The 25,558-nt window shown below is 45.9% G+C and overlaps 1 pseudogene; it reads right to left on the bottom strand.

The window, feature by feature from the left end:
* Positions 1-12,615: 12,615 nt before the first annotated feature.
* Positions 12,616-20,275, bottom strand: LOC145945138 (uncharacterized; annotated as a pseudogene).
* Between the last annotated feature and the right edge of the window lie 5,283 nt (positions 20,276-25,558).

Raw genomic sequence — 25,558 nt, forward strand, 5'->3', positions numbered from 1 at the left:
AAGCAGTGGTATCAACGCAGAGTACTCAGCAGGGAAAGACAAGGATCTACAGGATCTACGGGTTCGTTTACGACATCAAGCAGTGGAAATAGAATATCAGGAGCGAGTGGATCATCGAGTATTGACGTAAAAATAGATTCGCTTGTAAAAAACTGTGAAAGAAATAAAAGACGAAACAGCATGTAAGAAGGAAATTAAAATGATGGTTAAGGAAATAGTTCGAGAAGAATTTGGAAGTATTAAACAAGAACTGGAAGACTTGAGAAGAATTATACAAGGAGGAGCGGGTGGACTGGCAGGAGGAGCTCAAAGATGTTATAGTGAAGCAGTTAAGGAGAAGAAAAAAGAAAATATTATAATTGTCAAACCCAAGGTGCAACAGGAGAGTGAAGCAACTAAAAAACTGATAAAAGAAAAGGTAGATATCAAGAATATGGCTATGGGAATAACGAAGTTAAAAAAAGGAAGTAAGGGAACAGTGATTCTCGGCTGTGAGACTGGAGAAGAAATGGAAAAGCTAAAGGCGACAGTACAAGCCAAGCTGGGCGAGAATTTTAACGTTACTGAGTCACCGCGGATGAAACCTAAGATAAAAATTGTCAATATTGGCGAGGAAGAAATGGAGTTGAATGATGATGATTTAATAGGTACAATTAAGAAGCAGAACAAAATTGACGTGAAAAATGAAGGAATTCATATGCGAATAGTGAAGAGAATAGTTAAAGAGAAAATAAATGAGAAAGATCAGTCCGGAAGAAGAGGAAAAGATGGTATCGTAATAATTGAAGCAGATGAAGAGACTCATGAAGTAATGTTGAGAAAAGGGAAACTGAATGTAGGATGGAGAAAGTGTCCTGCATTCAATCACATTAACATTAAAAGATGTTTTAAATGCTGGGGTTATTATCATATTGCAAAGAATTGTACGCGTAATGAAACATGTCACAAATGTGCAGGAAATCACAAGGTGAGTGAATGTACAGCGACAAAGAAAAGATGTATAAATTGTATGTTTAAGATTCAAACATACAATTTGAAAATAAATGATGAGCATGGCGCACTTGATCCGGAATGTCCGACTTTCAAGAGGGCGATACAGGAGGAGAAGAGGAGGGCCGGATGGGAGGAAGATAAATAGCAACTACAGAAGGAAACGGAATTAATACTATATACAAATGCGCAAAGTTTGATGGCGCATAAAGACGAGATACAGCATCAGATTATGAAGAAAATGAATCCTGCGTTCATAGCGTTATCAGAAACCAGAGTGACTGCTGAAATTGAAGACTGTGAAGTGAACGTACCGGGGTATAGTATGATTAGATGTGATGCTGAAAACAGAAATACAGGAGGGGTTCTTTTATATGTAAGGGACGATATTAAATATGAGATAGTATTAGTAAAAAAGTTAGAAACGAATTGTTGGTGTGCTGCGATTGAGGTGAAAGATAAATTGTATAAAGGAGTGATAACAGTAATATCATTCACCGAGTTCATCGCATGGTGAGTTCGTGAGATTTCTGGAGGATATAATAGAAGAATTAATAATACGGGGAGAATGTATAGTAATAGGAGACTTTAATATAGATATTATGTTGGACTCGTTTTATACAAAGAAGTTACAAACGACAATGTTGAGCTTAGGCATGAAACAATATGTAAATAAACCAACGAGAATTACGAAAAATAGTAAGACAATTATAGATTTAATTTACGCTAATAATAAAATAGAAGTGCAAGTAATTCATGAACCTAAAATAACGGACCATGCGTGGTTAAAAGTTGATCTTAATGCGAATAAAATTGATAATAAATACAGAGAATTTAGTGCTAGGAATTTTAAAGAGTTTAATGTAGATGAATTTATTAAATTAATGGAAAATAAATTAGGAAGAAGCCAAGATATGAATGTCAGTGTGAGAGCGAAGAAACTTGTCGATAATATAGTAGATGCGTTGGATGCTACAGCACCTAGAAAAAAATTTAGAATTCCGAAAATATGGGAAGGGAAAAAGTGGTTTTCGGATGAAATAAAGGAAGCAGCGGCTAAAAGGGATGAGGCGTACAGTAAAACGTTGTATGATGACACGTATGAAAATTGGTTACAGTTTAAAATCGAAAGAAATGCAGTGGTTAAACTAATCAGGACAAAGAAAAAAAAATACTATGAAAATATGATAGATCATAACAAGGGAAATCCGACATCTATGTGGAAAACCTTAAAAGAAATAATAAGGGGCGAACCAACGGGTACAAAAAAAATAGAGAATATAGATTTTGAAATATTAAATAATACTGAAGGGTGCAATATAGCTGATAAATTTAATTTATATTATATACAGAGTATTGATAACATAGTAAAATCTATAAGTAGAGATAAGTTAGGAAGTCCAGGTAAAAGAATTATTTTTGTTATTGAAAGCGAGGGAATAATGGAAAATTTTGAGATGATTAGAATAGAGCATTTACAAAAAATTGTTACGGAACTACCAAAAAAGAAAGGTACGGAAGAGGGATTAACTAGTGATATACTTAAAGCAGTATTTTATGTAATAAAAGAGGAATTTATTGATATAAGAAATAACTCTTTGAGGGAAGGTTGCTGTCCAGAAGGTTGGAAAACGTCTACGATAATACCGATTCCAAAAATAGAAAAAGCCAGAAAAGCAAGTGAATTTAGGCCTATTAATATGTTACCAATATTTGAGAAAGTATTAGAATTAGTAGTTAAAAAGCAAATTGAAGCGTATTTAGAAGATAACTGTATTATAACAGAAGATCAGTCAGGTTTTAGAAAACAGTATTCGTGTGAAACAGCGATTCAAACAGTCATTGACGAATGGAAATTGATAGTTAGTGAGGCAAAAATGGTGGGGGTAATTTTCATGGATCTCAAGCGAGCATTTGAAACGATACATAGAGAAAGACTGTTAGAGAAATTATATCAATACGGAATTAGAGGAACAGCTGTAGAATGGTTAAGATCATATTTAAAGAATAGAACACAGCAGGTACGATTTAACAATGAATGGTCTACATTATTGGCCACAGAATATGGAGTACCACAGGGATCTGTATTAGGACCTTTGTTATTTATAATATCTTGTGACGTGACGTTTTTACGCCCGTCACAGGGCCGGCACGGCCCGGCCGAGGAAGGGTCGAGAGAGAGGACGAATTTTGGGTCGGCGAGCGACGAATTTTTCTTCGTCGACTCGCCTTTAGTTATTTAAGTCCCGTAGGTTTACCGAGTGGAAGTGAGTGGTCAGAGAAGGCCCTAATGTATCGAAGGGAGCAGCCATCGTGGGATGGCGGAAAATGCAGCAAGAGTGGACGACCTGGGTGGAAGCGGTGCGCTCGGGGACGCCGGATAACACGATCAAGTAAAGTATTTATTGTAAAATAACTAGAATAAATAAGCAAGGGCCCGTTACTGCCGGATACGTTTTACAGCCTCGGATAGCGGACGGAATTGAGCGGAGGAGCACATCAAAAGGTACCGACATCTCGAGACAGGGATGGCTACTCCAGTGGGGCCGCCGGCATCGTCCCGAAGAAAGCGGAACCGTCGGAGACTGATCACCTCTCGGCGGGTTCCCCCGCAAGTCGACAGCCAGTAGAGAAGGAGAGAAGCAGTTATTCGGAACGTGCAGCGAGCAGCCACATTATCCGCACCAACATTCCGAAAAGTACCGAGAGCAGTTTCGAAAATACCGGGGCAACGAGGCCCACAAGGATCGACTATCGTCGACAGAGGATCAAGGATCGATTATAGGCGGCGCGCGCAGCGCCATCGACGCCGGCTACCGGCGTGCCGTGAGCCCAGAGTCGTACACTGTTCGACGAGACTGCGGCGTGCGAACCACGTGAGACACCGACGGACGACAGAATATTGTAAGGCCACCACTTCAAAGTCTCGGTAAGAGCGAACTCGGCGGGGACTCGCGTCTCTAGTAACACGGTTAAAATTGTTATCGATGCTATTGTTAATTACTTTCGTTACCGAGCACTCGGGAGTGTCCGAAACGCGAGGCCCGTACCGAGATTCGCCATTAAAGTAAGAACTGCGCAGCCTCTCTCTCTCTCTCCGTGGAGAGCCGTACCGAGTCGACAGTGCAGAATTTTGTGTATAAATGTTAGACTAATTAGTTTCGTTCTTCTGATTGTCTTGTGTCGAGTCTTTAAGTCTTGTAATTTGGGAATGTCTTTCTCCCCCGCCTCCTCGATTGAAATATAATCCGGGATATGTTCCCCTCGGTAGCGATAAATATCGAACCATAATTGTGTTGTAACACCTCGAGTGTCGAGGATCTACTGAGTCACGAGGCCGTAAATAAGTAATGTGAAACCGCAATCAATTTTCTAATATGAAATATATTTATTTAACTTTTATTTAAGTATTTCAATGTGCCGATTTAATGACTCTCCTTCTCTCCGAAGCCCCGAGTACGACTCCCCGCATCAAGAATCCCGCCCCTTTGCCAATTAAGAAACTGAGTTACCGAGCTTAAGCCGTCACTGTCGTAGAATTAATTATCGTGTTATTTTGAGTGGTACGGCCTGACCGTACCTGGCGCCCAAGCAATCTGTCGAATTTTTGTGTGTAGAGATACCGAGAAAAGTGACGAAGTTGCGCGGCACTAGAAGGAAAAGTCCGTTGCAATATATAAACGATATAATTAAAGTCTGTCCGGAGGGATGTAGTATAAAAATGTTTGCAGACGATACGCTAGTGTAAGTGACTGGAGGGAGTAGTGCGTAATTAGAAAGAAAAATGAATATGGCATTTGTTACAGTGAAAAGATGGATGAATACAAATAAGTTAAAAATGAACGCAGGGAAAACGAAATATATGATAATTCGAAGTATAAGAAAAGAACTGAGAGGTAACATTACACTGAAATGTTTGGATGGAACGGAGATAGAGCGTGTGGAAAGAATGAGATATCTAGGCATAATTATTGACGATAGGTTAAGATTTAAGAACCACTGTGATTATATGCTAAAGAAAATAGGGAAAAAAGTGAGTTTTTTAAATAGAATAGGTAACTACATATCGGCATACACTAGATGTATTATATATAAGTTAATAATAGCGCCTCACTTTGAGTATTGTGCGACGCTGTTAATTGATATGGGAGAAACACAACTGAATGAATTGCAAAAAGCGCAAAACCGGGCCATGAGGGTCATATTGCAATGTGTTAGATATACCAAAGTGGAGAATATGCTGCAAGCGCTGCAGTTTATGTCCATAAGACAGAGGCTGAATTATAATGTGTGTATATTTATCTTTAAGATTTTAAAGAATATGTTACCGGATCAATTAAGAAATAAGTTAACAATAGTGGGAAATGAGAATGAAAGACAGACACGGCAAGCTGGGGACATTGTAGTACAGTTTCGTAGAACAACGAGTGCACAGATGAGTGTTTTATGAGGGAGTGAAAATGTACAATGCCTTACCAGCTGAAATAAGACGAATCGAAGAATTGGAAGCGTTTAAGCGAGAGTTAAAGGAGTATATTGTAATTAATGTAAATTAGACTTGCATTTTACAAATAGCTGAGAAAGCTAATAAATATCAATCAATCTCTCTCTCTCTCTCTCTCTCTCTCTCTCTCTCTCTCTCTCTCTCTCTCTCTCTCTCTCTCTCTCTCCTCTCCCTCTCCCTCTCCCTCTCCCTCTCCCTCTCCCTCTCCCTCTCCCTCTCCCTCTCCCTCTCCCTCTCCCTCTCCCTCTCCCTCTCCCTCTCCCTCTCCCTCTCCCTCTCCCTCTCCCTCTCCCTCTCCCTCTCCCTCTCCCTCTCCCTCTCCCTCTCCCTCTCCCTCTCCCTCTCTCTCTCTCTCTCTCTCTCTCTCTCTCTCTCTCTCTCTCTCTCTCTCAGGTGAGTGTAGATAGACGTGTCTTTCGTCGCTCGTACTTACTTGCTGCTTTTCTGCCGTAATCTGCCTTTCTGGTCTCTAAGCTTGATTTTATTGATTTACCTGTCTTTATGTATATCTTGGAGGGACACTTGACCGCACAAAAGGATTTTCACGGACGCTTACCAGTCATTTTTCGCCGTCTGACATTCCGTGGTTGACGTTTCCTTGGTTTGGCCTATTTGTTTACCAATACGACTTTAACCGTCGATATGGATATTCGCAACAAAGACGGCACAGATGATTACAGTGGCGCGGGCACACAGGGACCGGATGACAGTGGCGTCGGCAGGCGAGGGCCAAAAAGGCAGTCTTCCAACGCTTCGACTCTAAATATGTCAGGTGAGTCAGAGAGATTTGACACGGTGAACTCCTCAAGAGTAAATGCGCTTAGAGCGACTGTCAACCGCCACACAGAGTCGATCTCTAGAGTGCTCCTTGGGAGCAAGGACTCGCTCGACAAAAGAACAACTATTGAGTCAGCTTTTCGTGCATGCCGCGATGCGTTTAAGGAGATTTCGGTCGTTCTACTGGATCTGCTCGAGGAGAGGTCCGCGTGCGCGGGCGTCACTGTGGAAGAAATCAAGCGTGCGGTTTCTGAGGTTATGGAGGCGCACGGCGGTCTGTGCTCGTCCGGGATGCGGGCTGAGGGTCGGGGGGAGGGATCCTCCTCTGCTAAGCGGCCCGAATCCTATGCGTCCGTTGTGGGCTCTGCCGGCACGGAGGTCCGTGTTTCAGGGAGACCCACGATTGAGCTTACGAACACCACGAGTTTTATCGTGGAGCCTGATAATAGGCATACAGATAAATATGCTTCGTCACAGGCGACTAAGGATGTGTTACATAGAGTTTTTAAACCATTGGACTGCGGTTTAAAGGTCAATAAGGTCTCACTCATGCATAACAAGGCGGTAAAAATCGAGGCATTGTCACCCGATCTGGAAAAAATAAAGATCATCCAGGTCTCATCCAGGTCTCGTTACTGCTGGCCTCATCGTGAGGGAGAATATTAAAATCAACCCTAAGCTGATAGTACATGGAATTCCTGTGGATTTGTCGGCGGAGGAAATTAAGGACGAGCTCGTCGCACAGAATCTCGATGGTGATCTCGGCGGAGATCTAAAAGTAATCTATATCTTTCCACCCAAACAAAATAAGCGCACCACCAGTTGTGTACTGGAGGTTACGCCTGAAATACGTAGCGCCCTGCTTGGACTCGGACGTGTCTACCTCAGATACGCTGAGTGCGCCTTCGCGGATCATATAAGAGTCCTGCAGTGCTACAGATGCCTGCAATTTGGACACATTGCTAAGAACTGCAAAGCACAGCCTTCTTGTGGATACTGTGCTAAGGGTCACGAGATGAGGGATTTCGATGCAAGAGATAGACCGCCTGAGTGCATGAACTGCAAGAAACACCAGGACTGTGCCCCATTCTCTGCAGGAAAATTAAGGACAAGATCGCGAACACCAATTATGGGTAGATCGTCACTTCATTCCGAGGACCTTAAGATGTGCCATGTGAACTGCCAGTCTCTATATGCGCACTTCGACGAATTTCAACTCTTTTTCAACAATGCTGACTACCATATCATCTGCCTGTCTGAAACATGGCTTCGACATGGCATCTCTGACAACATGATCAGGCTCCCTGGCTACACTCTCTTCAGATGTGACAGGGATGGGAGGAACGGGGGAGAACTTGCCTTCTATCTCTCTGACACGTTGCGGGTCTCGGTGCTCGCGAGCTCTTCCGGGTCTTCTGCTTGTAGACCTGAATACATTATCGCCGAGATCGCTTTCAAGGAATCTGCCAAATTACTCTTAGCCGTAGTTTACAGGCCGCCTAACGTAGGATACCTTGATGAGGTTTTTCGATTGTTCTTGGAGTTGCAGACGAACTACAGACACTCTATCATCATGGGAGATTTCAATGCCGACTTGCTCCAGTGTACATTCGACAGCCAGCAGCTGTTCACCTTCGTTGCCTCGTCCAGCCTTCATCTCGTTCCGTTCGGACCTACACATCACCTAAGAAATTCCAGCACGCTCCTAGATCTCTGCATCTTAGATGACTCGGACAAACTCATTGAATTTGGAAAGCATGAAGTCGCCTTTTTGTCGGCTCACGACTTGATTTATATCAAGTATGGTGTCAAGGTCGAGCGTCGGCGGGACAGGTCCGTGGACTGCAGAGATTGACGCGCTCTGGATGAGTCTGCGCTGCTACTGGGCGTTCGTGACCTTGATTGGAGCAGCCTATTTTCTACTAACTGCATTGACGAGAAGCTCGACATTTTTAACTACAAACTTGTGGAGTTGCTTAACACACACGCGCCTGCAAGAAGACGTTATTTCAAAAACCTTCCTGCTCCATGGCTGACAGATCATATCCGCCGGAGTATGCGTGAGAGGAACTTGGCAAGGAGAACTTGGCGTAGAAAGAAAGGATCGAGACAATGATCAATACAAGGTATTACGCAATAGGACTCAGAGTATGATACGATCTGCGAAAAGAACATACTACTTGAACATCTTCGGGGACTTGGACAAGGCTAACGCAGTTTGAGGCACACTGAAGCACCTGGGGCTGATCAAAGGTAAGGATTCAGATGCCAACCTATCCATCTCCGTGGACCAACTTAACGAGATTTTTGCGCGCGACGCAATGGAGGTTGACTATGAGAATCATGAACTCTCTTTCTTGGCACTTCTGGAGGAACGTATGCCGATACAAGATTCCATTGGAGTCATATTCCACCGCTAATTATCGCTAAATTAATCTCTAATACCAAATCGAACGCGGTCGGCTCCGACGGTATACCGCTAAGATTCGTAAAGCTCACCATGTACTTTATCTTACCAGTCCTCGAGCATCTTTTCAATTTCTCCCTGCAGAGTGGAGTTTTTCCTACTGCGTGGAAGTCGGCGCTCATCTGCCCAGTACCGAAAATCAAAAACCCCACGGCGGCATAACACTATCGGCCGATCTCCATACTGCCGACATTGTCTAAAATCTTAGAGTGAGCGGTCTGCGAGCAGATCTGTGGGTACCTCGAGGACTCTAATCTCCTGGATCCCTGTCAGTCCGCTTACCGCAGGAGTCATTCCATTCAGACTTGCCTTGTTCGTATGCTTGATGAGGTTAGACAGGCGGCTGATCGAAGGATAGTAACTGTGTCTTTTTCGACTTTTCCAAGGCGTTCGACAGAGTTGACCATTTAACTCTCATAAGAAAACTTAAAAACCTAAATCTTTCCAACTCAACACTATCCTGGATTTACTCTTATTTGATGGGTCGCACTCAGTCTGTTAAGGATCGTGCGGCGGGCACTTTGTCGTCTCCATCTTCTGTCAGAATGGGAGTTCCTCAGGGGTCGGTCCTAGGACTGCTACTCCTCACATTGTACTTGTCCGACTTCCGACACGCTTTGAGGTACTGCAAGTACAATTTTTACGCCGACGATTTGCAGATATATTTACATCTTGAACCTCATAGGGTAATTGAAGCAATACAACGAGTTAATGATGACATTCAAGCTGTTATCGACTGGTCGACTACTAATGCCTCATGTTGAATCCTGACAAGACACAATCTATAATTATTGGCACCTCAAGATACGTCAATTCTATAGACTTACTCTCTCTTCCAAAAATAATGGTTGGAACATCTACAATTCAATACTCATCATCTGTCAAATACCTCGGTATAACCATCTCTAACAACCTATCCTGGGAAAGTCAAGCGAATAATACAACCAATAAGATTCGGTCAGTTCTATACCGTCTTAACCTCTGCAAATACCTGTTTCCAACAGCTCTTAAATACAGGCTCGTGACCACTCTGATTATGCCGTATGTGGACTACTGCTGTGTTGCCTACACCGACATGACAGCTGAGCAGAACCTTAAACTTCACAGAACCATCAATACGTGCGTGAGATTCATTGTCAACGCTAGAGTGGACGAACACATCACTACAAAAACCTCCACATGCTCAAAATCGATGTCAGACGGTCTTATTTTGTTTAAAATTTGTATTAAAATTTTTTGTATACAGGGTGTCCGGTAATTCGCGCCCCATTCGTCAGATGCAGGTAGAGTAGGTTAAACCTAGTAGAAAAGTCCTCTACCATTTTTCGATATTCGCAATAATTATTGAGAAATTAATTGAAATAGATCGGCCAATTCGCGCGGCCGACAAGCACGCGGCAAGAAGAGACAGCCCACTCGGAGGTCCAGCGTCATGCGACATTCGTAAATGTTATTATCTTTTGTCGATCGCTCCTCCCCGCGCTTAGCAATCGTAATATTATACTTTCTTCTTGCCGCGTACTTGGTAACTGTATAAGACTGGGCTGTCTCATCTCGCCGCGCGCTTGCAGGACGCGCGAATTGGCCGATCTATTTCAATTAATTTCTCAATAATTATTGCGAATATCGAAAAATGGTAGAGGACTTTTCTACTAGGTTTAACCTACTCTACCTGCATCTGACGGGTGGGGCGCAAATTACCGGACACCCTGTATATAAAAAATTTTTTCTAGGGAAAATAAGGCACTTGATGGTGACTTTGACCTAGGGGTCAAATTTAGAGGTAATTTCAAGGTCAACTTATGCATGGATATATACATCTATACATGTATATATATGTATATATTTCTTACATATATAAATGCATGCATAGATGCATACATATATACAAATACATATACACATACATGTGTATGGTACATATATTGATATTTCCTGTAATTTTCTATAAATTACAATGTATGCAGTACGCACAATTCGCTTTTCTCCTCTTATCAATAATTGAGAAAATAGCAAACAACCTGCTTACGAATAGATCGCCTGTGGAATATATTTTTTAAACTAGATTAAATGTTATATAATATAACAGAATATTATTTAATAATATACAATATATTTTTATGAAATGGGCCATTCCATCGCCCATTCCCGTGAGAACGCAACCATAATATATGTATTTTTTTCGTCTCTCCGATTTTAATTGCAAATGAGACATTTGCATTAGACACTTTTTGGCAACGATATTTATTAGAATTTCACATTTCTAAAATAATGATAAATTTTTATTAGTTAGGAAAAGGCGACAATTTATTTTCTGCTACAATTTTTAAAAAATGTTGCCTCATATGTTTAACATCAGTAGAATATGTCTCATTACAAGGATTTCCTCCTAAAGCTATAGTTGTAGCGAATGCTGCAGCATAGATTCCATAACACATGCTATCAGGTTGTGCTTGAACCTTTTCAAATATTATATTTTTATTTATTTGTGGATAACTGCGATGAATGTAATTTTTTTCTTTAGGCACCAATTTATTGTATGTACAACTGGGCAGACTATCGTATACTCGAAGCTTGGTGCCGTCAAAAGAAATACATCGCCAGGATCACTACAATTTCCTCCAATAATTTGTAAGCTTTTGTCGCTACGACTTGCTTCAATTATATGAGGATATTCCAAATATAGCACACTTTGTGTTTCAAAACAAGAATTATATCTTATGACGCGCAAAAATCGGTCCAATGATTCGTCATTTATTTTACTATGTAAAGGTAATACATTTTCCTTTACTAAATAAAAAGGAGCAACCGAATTATCTAAAAATTCTTTTTGCTTTGCCATATCGTGTTCTGTTAGTTCTTGTGTATTTTTTGAGTAACTAACTACGATGCAATCATCATCTTGTTCTACATTCAAAGCAGTTATAATTGCTTCCATTGATAAAATATTTGATTCGATACATTTATTTTTTTTGCAATGTTTTCATCTTCTACATTACACTGTGGAAGATTTGTTCGTTTAATTTTTTTTTAGCTACTTCTTGTTGAGCTTCTATTATATAGCTTGGATTTCTAATTGATATATGTCGATTATGCCGACTATCCAAGATTTCCGGAAGCATGCAATCGTAATAGAAACATGTTAAAAAGGGCAGCATTTGATTACTCCAAAATACATTGTCCCTATTAACACGTACTATTTTCAAGCTTTTTGGCGTCCACCACACAGCGAAAATACAATAATCTCGCTGCGTTATATTTAACTGGCCTTGAATTTGATAGAAAAATCGGTGATTTTGATTCATCTTATCTGGATTTTTCTTATCAAAGATGCCTTTCAGTTGGGGCAATGTTTTTATGGCCTCTTCCGCTGTTAAATGCTCAGCTGATAAAGGACATTTTATTTCTATCAGACCATCTTCATCTATGAGTCCGTCAGGAGAAGCACCCAAGCATGGATTTTTAATATCAATAAATAATCCGCTAGTTTTTATCTCCTTCTTTAATGTTACGGCCAATTCTTTTCTCGCAATTTTTTCCATTTCGCGACCATATTTCATAGCCGCAGTATCGATAGAGGGAGGAAATAAAATGTTTTTTACAGTCGCGGCGCAAGACGTTGTCGGTCTCATGCGACATACGATTCCAAAATTAGACGCCGTCAACAGTTCCTGTCTCAATGAATGCCACAAATCTGAATCACTTTGCTCTATTGTATTACGTTCGATTTGTCTTCAATTTTTCCCATTTTCAAACAACTTTTCCAAATGATTTTGTCGAAGTTGTTCAAAAACATCGGGTAGAAGATCAGGTTTTTGTGATTGCGGACCGTAATGACAATCTGTTCCTGACTCCCTTTTACATTTTTGCCGTCAATTCACTTTCCGAGATTCTCTAGTTTTTGCAACTTTTGTTTGTCGTCGGTTTTCCACAATCTCGACAATGAGAGGAACATTTTTACCCATGCTATTATGCACTTCCGTAAGAACTTGTTGCGTATTAAATTGCACAACTGCCCCCGCAACTCTAGCATTGTAAGAGCCTCGATTACCAAAATTAATGTGCTTACCACCAATTTCTTTGCAGATTATCGAATTGAACGACTCTGCAGGATTGTTGGTGAATTTGAACAACAAACTGTCGGAATAAGCGCTTAAATATATGATAGCCTTCTCTACTCTTTGGTAAAGATCGTGTAACTTGAGAAACGGTACGTAATTTTTCTTCGTTTCATCAAGGTCACATATACGACCGCGTTCCTTACATCGTTTATGTTCACCAAATATGTGACTAGGAATGTTTAATATATCTTTTTGTAATTCTCTAGCTTTATCATGGTGAGGTTGCTCTTGTTTTGTTCGTAAATCAATTGCTTCTATCACTTCTTTTCGTATGTTCAAAATGTTGATCTTTACAACATTTCGTAGCTGGACGAAACCGCGCTTTCTATGCGTTTTTGCTGAGTTGTCTCTGCTACCGCCTGCAGCTTTTTGCATAGATTGCGAAGCAAATGATTTGTACATTCTATTTTTTTCACGGTCACCATTTGTTCTCGATATGGTTTGCTATCAATAATGGCCTGATAAACGTAGCTATCACCATCGGCAATAACTGTTCTAAAAATTAATCCATGCATTTCCAGGCTACTTTTAAAGCCTTCTGCAATGGCATCGCTCTCCATCTTTGTGGAGCTTGCGTTACGATCGAAATTTTTATAGCATTTATGGTCTCTTGGTTCGATTCCGTTTCGTTCCGCTACATTGCATATCGTGCAATATTTATTGCGGACACCGACAAAGAGAATCTTTTTCGTGTGGTAATCAATTATAGCACCAACACTGGAAAGAGAATCGTAGGCGTTGCCATACGATCATTTCATCCAACTACCATCCGCTATTACAGTTATATACGGAATACCGTTTATAACATCGTTCCTTTCGAGAGCGAGTTGCTTTTCAATTTGGCCAGCCATTTTCATATTTTCCATGGCTATTTTCTCAAAATCATCTACTAACATATCTCGATTTTGAATATAAGTTTTATCGGACATACATCGAATATTCATGGCTGCACACAGCTCTTCCAACTGGGCATAACCAATTCCCACTGTAATAGTTCCGGCTACAGCAGCCTTATTAATGTCCAATATTTTTGGATCTTCGGGTTCTGACCAGATGTTTGCTTTAGTATTGCACATTTGGCACTTGAAGAACAAATGCGTTCTGAACCCCTTGGTTTCAGTTGTTACGACTTTCCAATCTTTAAATTGGCACTCTATTCCTGCTATATGATCATAATATGTTCTGTGGATTTCATTCCACATATGAGAAATGTCGACAATGCGACGCCCTTGAGGCATGCTTTCCTGGATACGATTTATATCCAGAGGGCTATTCTCGATAACAAAATGATTGTTATCTTCGCAAAGTTCGACATTTTCATTACACATATCTGTTTCTGAAATTGATTATAGGCATTGCACTTTTTGAATACTAACTTTAGAATCCATCGTATTGGAGAATAATTCCCCCGATTTTTGAAAATCGATGGATTCATTGCTAGTATCCTTATATGTACTATTCCTAGAGTCATTTTCCTCTTGGCCTTTGGTTTGAGGCTTCATGATTTTCCAATCTTTAAATTGGCACTCTATTCTTTTCATATGATTATGGAATGATCTCTGGAGTTCATTCAACATATAAGAAATATTGACAATGCGACGGCCTTGAAGCATGCTTTCCTGGATACGATATGTATCCGGAGGGCCATTCTCGATAACAAAATAATTGTTATCTTCGCAAAGTTCGACATTTTCTTTATACATACCTGTTTCTGAATGTGATTTCTGGCATTGCATTGTTTCAGTACTAACTTCTGAATCCATCGTTTCGGAAATTGATTGAACTGATTTCTGAAAGTCGATGGATTCATTGTCAGTACTAATTTTTGTGCTTCTGGAGTAATTTGCCTCTTGCGTACTGCTGGACTTCAATAACTGTTGTCGCCTACAAAGAAAAATAAATCGATTAATATTTTGTGAAATATTACTACAAAAAGAAGAAATAATTTTATTACTTTATAATTAAAAAAAATAACTGCAGTCTTTTGTTTATAAATCTATCTAATACAGAAAATTGACTATTTTATACTACAAAAAATATTTTGAAAATAAATGTCTATATTTTATAGTAAACAGAGCACACACAAATGCAAACTGCTTTTTACATAAAATATTACCAGCACACGAATAGATCGCCTCTGGATTTTTTAAAATAACCAACACACGAATAGATCGCCTCTGAATTCTTTTAAATAACCAGCACACGAATTGATCGCCTCTGGAATCTTTTAAATAACCAGCACACGAATTGATCGCCTCTGGATTCTTTTAAATAACCAGCACACGAATTGATCGCCTCTGGATTCTTTTAAATAACCAGCACACGAATTGATTGCCTCTGGATTCTTTTAAATAACCAGCACACGAATTGATCGCCTCTGGATTCTTTTAAATAACCAGCACACGAATAGATCGCCTCTGAATTCTTTTCAATAACCAGGACACGAATAGATCGCCTCTGAATTCTTTTCAATAACCAGCACACGAATTGATCGCCTCTGGATTCTTTTAAATAACCAGCACACGAATAGATCGCCTCTGATAGGAAGTAATAACCAGAGCGCACATGCAAAGCGCATCTGGTGTTACAGCCAGCTCACGAATAGATCGCCTCTGGCACTAACTACTATAAAATAAAATAAATTTTTTAAATATAAATATAAACAAAAGACTGCGTTATCGTTCAAAAATTTTTATGTCAATTTTATTATACATATACAAGGTGTTCTATTGCACACAAATATCTCGTAAAATATGCACGATACGGAAAAACATTTCAAATAAAGTTATATTATTTGATCCAAGAGGGGACATAAGATGGTGCTGTTTCGTTTGTTTTCCGTCCGGTTGAAGGAAAACGATAATAGAGAGACCGTTAAGGCGCCGGTGACATCGGAGACGAATTAACAGAGATAGGATCGATTCACTAATTGATATGAGATAGATTATGATACGTTTTACGGAGATCTTTATTCGGTCACTGTTACCGATGTACTGCTCGAGCGGTGCCGTACACAATAAAATGAGGCGTACAGCTGTTCGACTCGGTGTTGACAAAGGCGAGTGTTGAAAAAACAGTAAACACTCGACTCGTGAGAGATTTAAGAGGCACCAAACTAAGTACGAGATCTAACGTCTATTTACGGTTTTAAGAACAAGGAAACACTGTGTAACAAATAATTTTCTGTCTCTTAAGGACGCTTGAATCCGAACGGATATAATAACGAATACTATGACGGGAGCATAGTTTCCGCTAATTTGGATTGAAATAATCGTTAGCTTTTTGAACATTTATTCCGCCAGCCTTGACAACCTGGTGGTTGTCGAAATATGGGATGACGCGTTTTTCGTGAAAGATGGATTAATTTCCATTGGAGTTACGATTCAGACAGTAATATACATAATTTCACGAGGGGTCGTTTCAGAATGGAGCTTTGTGTTCTGACAGTGGCGACGCGGACGAGTCCGTCTGCTCCCGGATGAACCTCGATTACTCGAGCGAGGGCCCATTTCGACGGTGGCAGTCTTTCGTCTTTGACGAGGACCAACGTTCCGATTTTGAGTGTTGGCTGAATCTTGAGCCACTTGTTAGAGACTTGCAGATAGTGCAAGTATTCGGTAGACCATCTCGTCCAGAACGCTTCGGTCATTTTTCTTAAAAGTTGCCAACGGGATAGACGTCCTGCTGGAATTTCACTAAGCGAGGCCTCTGGAATGGAGGTGAGGGCCTCCTCTATGAGAAAATGACCCGGCGTTAAGGCGGTGAGGTCTGATGGATCTTCGGAAAGGGCGCAGAGGGGTCGAGAGTTGAGTGTCGCTTCTATCTGTACTAGGAGGGTGGTGAGCTCTTCATAGGTCAGAATGGTATCTCCTACGACTCGGCGGATGTGAAATTTTACGGATTTCACGCCGGCTTCCCATTTCCCACCGAAATGAGGTGAAGAAGGCGGGTTGAACTTCCACGAAACCCCGTCGTTGGCGAGAGCGGAAGCGATGTGATGCCATTCGCGTGAGCTGGCCTTGAAGAGTCGCTTCAGCTCTTGATCGGCTCCCACTAGATTGGTGCCGCAGTCACTATGGATGGTTGAGCATCCCCCCTGTTGTCCACCACCTTGGCGTGGTGGGGGGGGCTCACCCTTCGCAAGGGGATAGCCTTGCGAGGGGTGCTAAGAGTGGACAGTGCCTCATATATCGAGGCACACTTGCCCCCGGTCTCTGAGGGCTCCCCCTAGTTTCTGGGGGTTCCTCCTCGACTGTGGGAGTCTTCCCGCAGTTCTGGGGGACGGGGCCCACTTCCCCGTCAGAGCTTCGGCTCGTAGGTGGTAAGGGATGGCGACCCGGAATACAAACGCCCGGTGGCATGGCACCGTTAGGAGAGGGCATTGCACGGCGCTTCGGCGCTTGCCCTCCCGCCGTGCAGTCTGCGGCTTCGGCCGCCGGGGTTTTGCGTCGTGTCTCTGGGGGGGTGTTTTTCGGGGTTCTTCCCGGGGGATGTCCCCCCGGAGTCTCGTGGTTTCTCGGCGGCGGGGGCCGCAGGGGGAGGGGACCAGCCGTGACTACCCGAGGGGCTTTGCCCGGAGGGTTTACCCAAGGGGCATTGCCCGGAGGGAGTCACGGCGGTCAGTCGCCGGGGCCGCTCGGACATTTCCGAGGCGGGGCCCGGCGACGAGAGAAGGGCCTCAGGGTGCTGGTTGGGGATCTCCAGGCTGGGTAGCCTGTGTCCCCGTCCCAGCGTCCCTGGGGTCAGCCGTTCCCGGGCCACTCGGACGTATTCTGAGCTCGGGCCGAGACGTCGGAGTAGGCCACGCGTGGTTACCCGAGGGGCTTTGCCCGGAGAGGTTACCCGAGGGGCATTGCCCGGAGGGTGCCACGCGGATCTGCCGCTGGGGCCGCTCAGACGTTTCCGAGGCGGGGCACAGCGGCGAGAATATGTACTCCTGGCCGGTCGGGACCATTTCCCCTTCCGAACCGGCCGGTCAGGAGAGGTGTTGTCCCCCCCCGCTGGCAGGTGATGTTGTAACCGGTCGCTATGACGCGAGTCTACAGATTTCAATATTTCTGCCTATACGGCTAATAATACGAGGTTCCGAGTACACTGACTCACCTTATATGTATATGCTTCAGATTGTTCATCACGGTCGCCAGAAGTTTTATCCTACCAAACTCCAAGGGTATCCGAAACGCCCGTGCGCCACGTCGACTAATTTTCCTCCGGGTGTAAGTATCTTGGCCACGATACTCTCCCGCTCGATTCAACGTCGTTCACTCTCCTGGTATGCCGCTTTATTACATTAATATTATTGACGGCGGAAAATGACTAGACACAGAAAGGATCTGAAGGAAGAAAGAGTTCAAACACGCACTTCTATTTCAGATATCAAATATTATTTATTATTATCAGAGGCACATTCCTCAAGATGGAATCCACCGGATTCACTTATGGAAAAACACAGGGCATCATTGACCCCAAGGTCGTTGCTGTACGACGTCTCGTTACAGTCAACACATTCCTTTGCACACACGGCAAGTTCACGTGATCACGCTTTCACAGACGTGCGTCGCGATGACGTCACGCTTACAATGTTCGCTAAGCGCCGCGGTAAAGCGTGGAGACTCAATATATGTACGGCTCCGCAGCGCGAGGCAGTTAGCGCTCGATTCACGATTACGCGAAACGCTGGACCGCAGATATACCCGATTTAGTTAGTATAAACCGGCGGCACGACAACCCCGAGACTACCAGGCTGACACGTTCAGCTAACTATCTCTATTTAACGAGACACTTGTCCCGGGACAACGACTGTCGTACAATGACTTGCGAATTTACTATTCGACTAACGAGTTTTGCCGAATTAACGACCGTACTTGACTTCGTGCCGACTGACCACGATCAGTGCGTGTCTCGCGTTTATATAACCTCAGGCTCCGCCCAACACTTGTTACGGAGCATCGCCATTGCGCATACGCTCCGAATCCGGGGAACCATATTTAATTCATGGCTAATATTACCCGCGACAAACTTGACCGCTTCCATTTCAACCTTTACCCCGTCAAGATTAATACCAAGTAAATTATCGCATGCCGAAGTTAACCCTTACCATTACAACCTTAACCCTGTCACAAATTATTCAGAGTTAATTAACGCATGCCGATCTTGACCCTTACTATTACAACCTAGACCCTGTCATAAATTATCCAGAGTTAATTAATGCATGCCGATCTTGACCCATCACTTAATACCGACGATAAATAATTGCATGTCATTCTTGACCTTTCATACTCTATCGCATATAAATAACCGCATGACACTTATGAACAATCCGATGGGTAATATTAGTCATACATCGTCACCAGAATCAAGTAAATAAAAGTATTTCGCAGAACCGCATACACATCTCTGCAGAAAACAGTAACGCTCCAAACATATGCATGCCCTTCTACTCGCGTCGTTCAATCATTCATACTTCATGCTTAAATACTCTCTAGTCGCCCTACAATAAATATATTATAATTAAAGCATATAAATAACACATTATTGCAGCTCGCACAACCACATAGGAATAACAATTGGATAATGTAAGTTTCCCCAAATATAATTCAAAATAACTATAATTTTAATAGCAAAAATAAGAATAGCAAGTATTATAAATGGTAAGTACAAATAAAGTTTCAATTATGAAAATGAAATTATATAGTGACATAATTAACCCCCTCATGGATAGGACCAACAAAGTTACAACACACAAGGTAAGTATCAAAGGAAATATCTTTATTTTCAGGAAACATAACGCTGCCGTATATATATATATCTCTCTCTATCTATCTCTCTTTGCATATAAAAATATAAAACCATATCACAGCTTACTGCCGCAGACTAGAGAGATAACTTTCGAAATGTAGTCAACATAAAAACATAAATCTGATATTGATGTGGCAAAATTTACCTACATAAGTCATAACGTAATATAACTTTCTTGGCATACATAACATATCACGCCAAGTCCTAAAAATAACCTTAAAATTAATACACGCCATTTATGCGTTCAGTCGATGACTGTCTAACAGTCATATTGCATCAATGTTTCTATTTTGTCGAAGATCCGGACGACGATGGACCACGAGATCTGCTACGCTCCCTGTGCTCAGCATGGCTGGTCCTCTGCAGTCTCACACGAGGCTGCATCTCCACACCAGGAGTTGGTACGCGTCGACTGGGCGATGAGGTCACCTCCGTCGCCGGTCGCAATGTCACCGGCGGGGGGACGTGCTGGTCGCCACGGCGTGTAGGGGAGGGCCGGGGAGCGGCGACCCTGTCCAAAGCGTCCGTGGGGCCCCCGAGTGGCGTCACCTGCGGAGGTGCCTCCGTTGACGGAGGCGGGGGACCCCCGAAACCCGATGGGGGAGTCAAACCCTCCATGGGGGAGTAAGGGGCTCGGAGTCCTGTGCCGGGGGTGCGGTATCCCCCCGGCCCGCGACATAAGCCGGTCCCCCGGGAGTCCCCGGGGCACCGGCTTGGGGGGCGATTCCGGTCATGTTTCGGGTCGTCCCCTGGCCGGTGGGAGATACGCCGGCCGGTCGAGCCTCCGCAGGGAGTGGGAATAAGTTAAAATGAGCTGCACAAATATCAATCAAACTACTATTAACAAGGGGGACGAGGAGATCACGGGCCCCCCGGGTCCGAGATCTTCTAAGATCAAACTTAAGGGCATAAAACAAGTGTCTGTTTCCTTAGAACGAGTAGGCATCACACCTTGGATAGATCCCGCGCAGATACCCCTACCAGAGGGTAAAGACGCGGAGACGGAAGGGGAAATGACAGAGGACGCCTCAGTTGGAGACAACATGAGCATCCCGGACTCTGATGGAGGACCTCTCCCTAAGAAGAGGAAGCGTGGACGCCCCGAAACGACCGGGGAATTCAGGAAACGCCGGGCTAAGGAAGAGGCAGAGCTGGCCATAAAAGCAGCTCAGGAAGAGATGGATATGTTATACCCCACCACGCCGGTGAGCGATAGGCAAGCGTGGCAAAAAATGGAAATCCTGACTGCTGATCTCTCAGAAGAGATTGCGCAAACGCCGCCACTCGAGGTCGCGGCAAAGGGAATAGAGAGTGCCACACTCTTAAAGAAGTGCGCTCTAATAAGCTGAAACCTCAAAGGAACTGTACAAAAGGATATGAAGGAGGCGGCCTGCTACCTACAGGCCGCAATAGCCGCTCTGGCTGTGATGTCCACGCCGGCCGCGGCCACGGAGCATAGCGACCAAGATGGCGGTAGAGAGATGGAGGCGCTCCAATGCCAGAATAAGGCACTCCAAACTAAGGTGCTCATTCTGGAGGGCGAAATGAAGCGCCTTAAAGAAGGAAGAGGCAAAGACAAGGGGAAAAAGCCCCAAGTTAAGCCGATAGGGGAAACATCTGGTGGGGAGAACCCTGATAGGGTCGTGGAGAGTAGTCCTCTACCCCCGCCGGCCCCGATGGTGGTGGAAATGGAGGTGGACGTAGCGGTGATGCCTACACCGAGTGCAGCGCCACCACCGGTAAACAGACCCCCGGTAATGGGGACCGTTAAGAGGATAGATGATTATCCTCCTGGCATAGGCCAGGAGGATATGCGTGTAACCTCCACAAGGACCAGTTCGGATTCCGCGAACATAAGTCAACGACGGACGCGATTCTGCGCGTCCGATCGTTCGCGGAATCCGAAGCTGAAGAGGGCAGGGTGGTGGTTGGTGTATCGTTAGATATAACCAACGCTTTTAACACCCTGCCCTGGGGAAAGGTGAGGGGCGCCCTTGAAGAACATGGCGCCCCTCCATATCTCGTGGAGGTCGTAAAGGCCTACTTTAGAGACCGTGGCCTAGAGTACCGTGACAAAACCGGTGCTCAACGCGGAAGGAAGGTGTCGTGTGGTGTCCCACAGGGGTCAGTGTTGAGTGTCAGCTGGGGCCAAGTATTAAGTACTTGGGGCTCTGGCTGGACGGTACTTGGCGCTTTGGCGAACACTTCGGTCGTTTGGCCAAGAAAGCCAACGGGGTAGCGGCGGCACTCAGTCGCCTGCTGCCCAATCTTGGCGGGCCAGACGACCGGGTTAGGAAGCTGTATGCGGCAGTGGTGAACTCGGTGACCCTGTATGGGTCACCGGTATGGGCGTACGAGCCGGTGGCAACCCGAAGAATAAAGGATATCCTTCGTAGAATACAGCGGAGGATGGCCATCCGCGTCGTCCGCGGGTACCGAACAGTGTCGCATGCAACGGCCTCGGCCCTTGCAGGACTGCCCCCCATAGAGCTCCAGGCGTCCGCCTATAAAAGAGCGTACGAAAGAGTTAAGGAGCTCCGTGGGGAGGGCTTCAAAATAACAGAGAGAGTCCGAGGCATCGTCAAGGCGCAAGCCCGACGACGAATGATGGAGGAATGGGGGGATTGGCTAGAAAACATCCCCCCATCCAATTCGGGAAGGAGGGTCGTCGGGACTGTGAGGCCTGTCCTAGAAGAGTGGGTGGACAGGCCTCACGGCTGGATGTCGTATCACGTGACACAAATGTTCGCCGAACATGGATGTTTTGGCGAATACCTGTGTCGAATAGGGAAGGAGCGCACCGCGCAGTGCCACCACTGCGACGAGGACAGGGACACGGCCCAGCACACGTTGGAGTTCTGTCCAGCGTGGGCTGAGGAGCGCCGTGTCCTCGTACAGAAGAGTGGAGAGGATCTATCGCTCCCGGCCATCGTTGCAAAGATGGCCGGGAGCGAGGAAGTATGGGAGGCGGTCTCCTCCTTCTGCGCCGTCGTAGTAGTAATGTCGCAGAAGGAGGAGGCGGAAAGAGAGCGGGAGAGACGGGGAAGAGGGAGGAGACTCCCTCTCAACCCTGAATCCCGGGAGGAGAGGGACGACCCCTCCTGGCTGCCTAGGCGAGGAAACCACCGTGGTGGGGGCCGGGGGGGAAGAGAGCCCGTGGCGAGCCGGGAGACGGCGGCGGGGTAACGAGAGGAAGAGTGAGGAGACCCCGTCGCCAACAAAGGCAGGCCCGGTGACACTGAGGGGGAACTCAAATTCCCCTAAACGTCACCGGGAAAGGGCCGCCTCCCTAAGAGGCGGCCAAACACAGGAGGAGACTGGCGAGGGGCTGTGCCCCCCTCGTCCGGTGGTGAAGAGGAGGAGGAGGAAGGCCCCTTCTTTGGTGCGCTAAGGCTGGACGGTGGGCACTGTGCCCCCCCGCCCGGCAATAAGAAAGAGGCCCCTCCGGGTGTGGAGTTGTAGTCCATGGAGGTGGGCGGGGGCGGGTGTCGCCCGGCTGGCGGCCGCTCGGCGAAAGCCTTGCGACCGGGAGTCGGGCGGCATCCGCCCCCGCCCCTTCCGAGGTCCACCCAGGGGAGGGTCTCGGCGATGCCCCCGGGCCGACGGTCGAATCCCGTTAAGGGAGGGAACCACGGCCTGGGGACACGGGGGGATCACAGGGGCTCAGCTACTACCGAGCCCCCATTGCACGTGATCCCCCCGGGAAGGGACGCGGCAAGGGCGACCCTCTCACCGATGCCTAGAGCGCCGTTGGGAGGGCACCACTGCCTGTGGGGGTGCTCCCTCCCCTTCTGGGGGGAGTTCCCAGGAGTAGGGCTCCCGGAGCGTTGGCCGAATCTCCCGTCCCTTTTGGGAGGGAGAGGGAGCCTCGTTCCGGTAGCTGGGGGTGGCGGCTCAAGCGGAAACACTCGAGCCGTGACCCCGCCCCCCAAACTTTTTGGGAGGGCGCGGCGTGGAGGCGGTGCCCCCCTGCGCCGCAACCGGGATAGGACCGCACGATGCTGCACGATGGGAGAGTGTCTTCCTCTCGAGGAAGATACTCTTCCGGGAAGATCGGGCCAGAGGATGGCAGGAAGCAATGCTCGGTAGTTCCCTACCATCCTCGTAAGAGCCAGCGTAGGCACCCGCTGTGGTTTTAGTGAGGTAGGTCTTGACCCCCCTGATCGACCCATTCGTGGATCGGTCAGGGGGAGCAAGGAGTCCCACATAACCTTCATCCTCTACCCGGGGGATGAGGGTACCATGAGATTTCCACAGCGCCAAAAAAAAGCCCCCACCACCACCGCCGCCCAGCGCCCTGTGTGGCGTAAGTATTATGTTGGGGACGCCTCCCCCCACCCCCGCCGCCACAAATGGGGATGCCCACCGAAGTGGACACCCCACCGACGACGGGAGAAAAAGGAGAGCCGCCCCCACCCTCCCGTGAGGCCGCGGGGAGGGGAGTTCCGGGACTTTAAATGTCCCGGGTCCCCCCCGACGGCCTCATCCCGGGTCGACGCTTAACTGCGCCGAACCGGGTGTGGGTTCGCCCCCCCCCGATTTCCGCCGTCTGCGGGACTATCCGCATCCGTCGGAGGAGGAGGGGGAAAGTCCCCGCCGCTTCATTCATCTTCCTTCCCATTTCCAATGTCAGGGGGGGAGTTTCTCCTCCCCTCACCCTTCTCTCTCTTTCTCTTTCCTCCTCCTCTTTCCGCGACATTACTTTCTCGCAGAAGGAGGAGAAGGGTCCCCATTTTTCTTTAGATTGGACCATCTCCCCCACCACTGCTGTGAGGGATAGGTCTCCACCTATTTTTCCCTTTAGCTCCTCCCTTTCGCCATGCCACGCAGCACACTCTTCTAGAGTGTGCTGCGCGGTGTCCTCCTCTGCTCCACATTGGTGACACCGCATGGTGCGCTCTTTGCCTATTAGACTCAGGTACCTATCGAAGCAACCGTGCCCGGTAAGCACCTGAGTCATTCTATAAGTCACCCCCCTTAGCCCCACCTATCCATTCTTCTAGGTGGGGCCGGATGGCCTCGACAGTCCGCTGTCCCGGTAGTCTCGGATTCTCGAGCATACCGGTCCAACTCTCCATCAGGGACTGTCGAGCTTGGGCCCTAATTCCGTGTCGGTCACGGTCCGTTATTGGGACACCCTTCCTTTTCAGCTCGCATGTACGCCGGTAAACCTCGGCGTACATTTGAGCCAACAGCTCCACGGGGGGTATCCCCGCAATGATCCCCATCGCCGTCCAACTGACGGTCCGGTAGCCCCTGCATATACGACCGGCCACCCGTTTCTGCAACTGGTGCAGTTTTGCTTTAATATCGCGGGTGGCCGTGACTTTGTTCGCCCACACAGGGGCCCCGTACATGATCATCGCATGGACCGTGGCCGCATACAATCTTCGAACCCTTCCGTCGGGCCCCCCCATATTTGGTAATAACCTACTCAGGGCCATAGAGACCCTCTCTATTTTAGGGGTTACCCGGCGAAAGTGTTCCCTGTAGGCCCATCTACCATCCAAGTGGAGGCCCAGGTATTTAATTTGGGCCCCCACCAAGATGGGGGTTCCTTCTACGTTAATATGGGCTTCCGGTGGCTTCCCGTGAGAGCCGTCATGCATGTATACGGCTTCTTTTTTTCGGGGAGCCACTTTTAGCCCCAATCCCCTTACTGCGCGCACCACGCGGTTCACCGCTATATTTGCTCTAGCACGAGCCTCCCCCCAATCTACTCCAGCGGCCACAACAAGTGTGTCATCCGCATAGCACACTATGCTGCAGCCGGAGGGGAGGGCAGTCCGCAAAACCGTGTCATAGGTGAGGTTCCACATCAATGGCCCGAATACCTTGCGCAACCCCACCCGACATCTCCCTCTCGCATACCTCAGCCTCGCGGTTGATATAACCAATCTT

This window comes from Prenolepis imparis, unplaced genomic scaffold, assembly GCF_030444845.1.
Source record: "Prenolepis imparis isolate NDT839.2.m4 unplaced genomic scaffold, iyPreImpa1.0 SCAF_14, whole genome shotgun sequence".
NCBI lineage: Eukaryota > Metazoa > Arthropoda > Insecta > Hymenoptera > Formicidae > Prenolepis > Prenolepis imparis.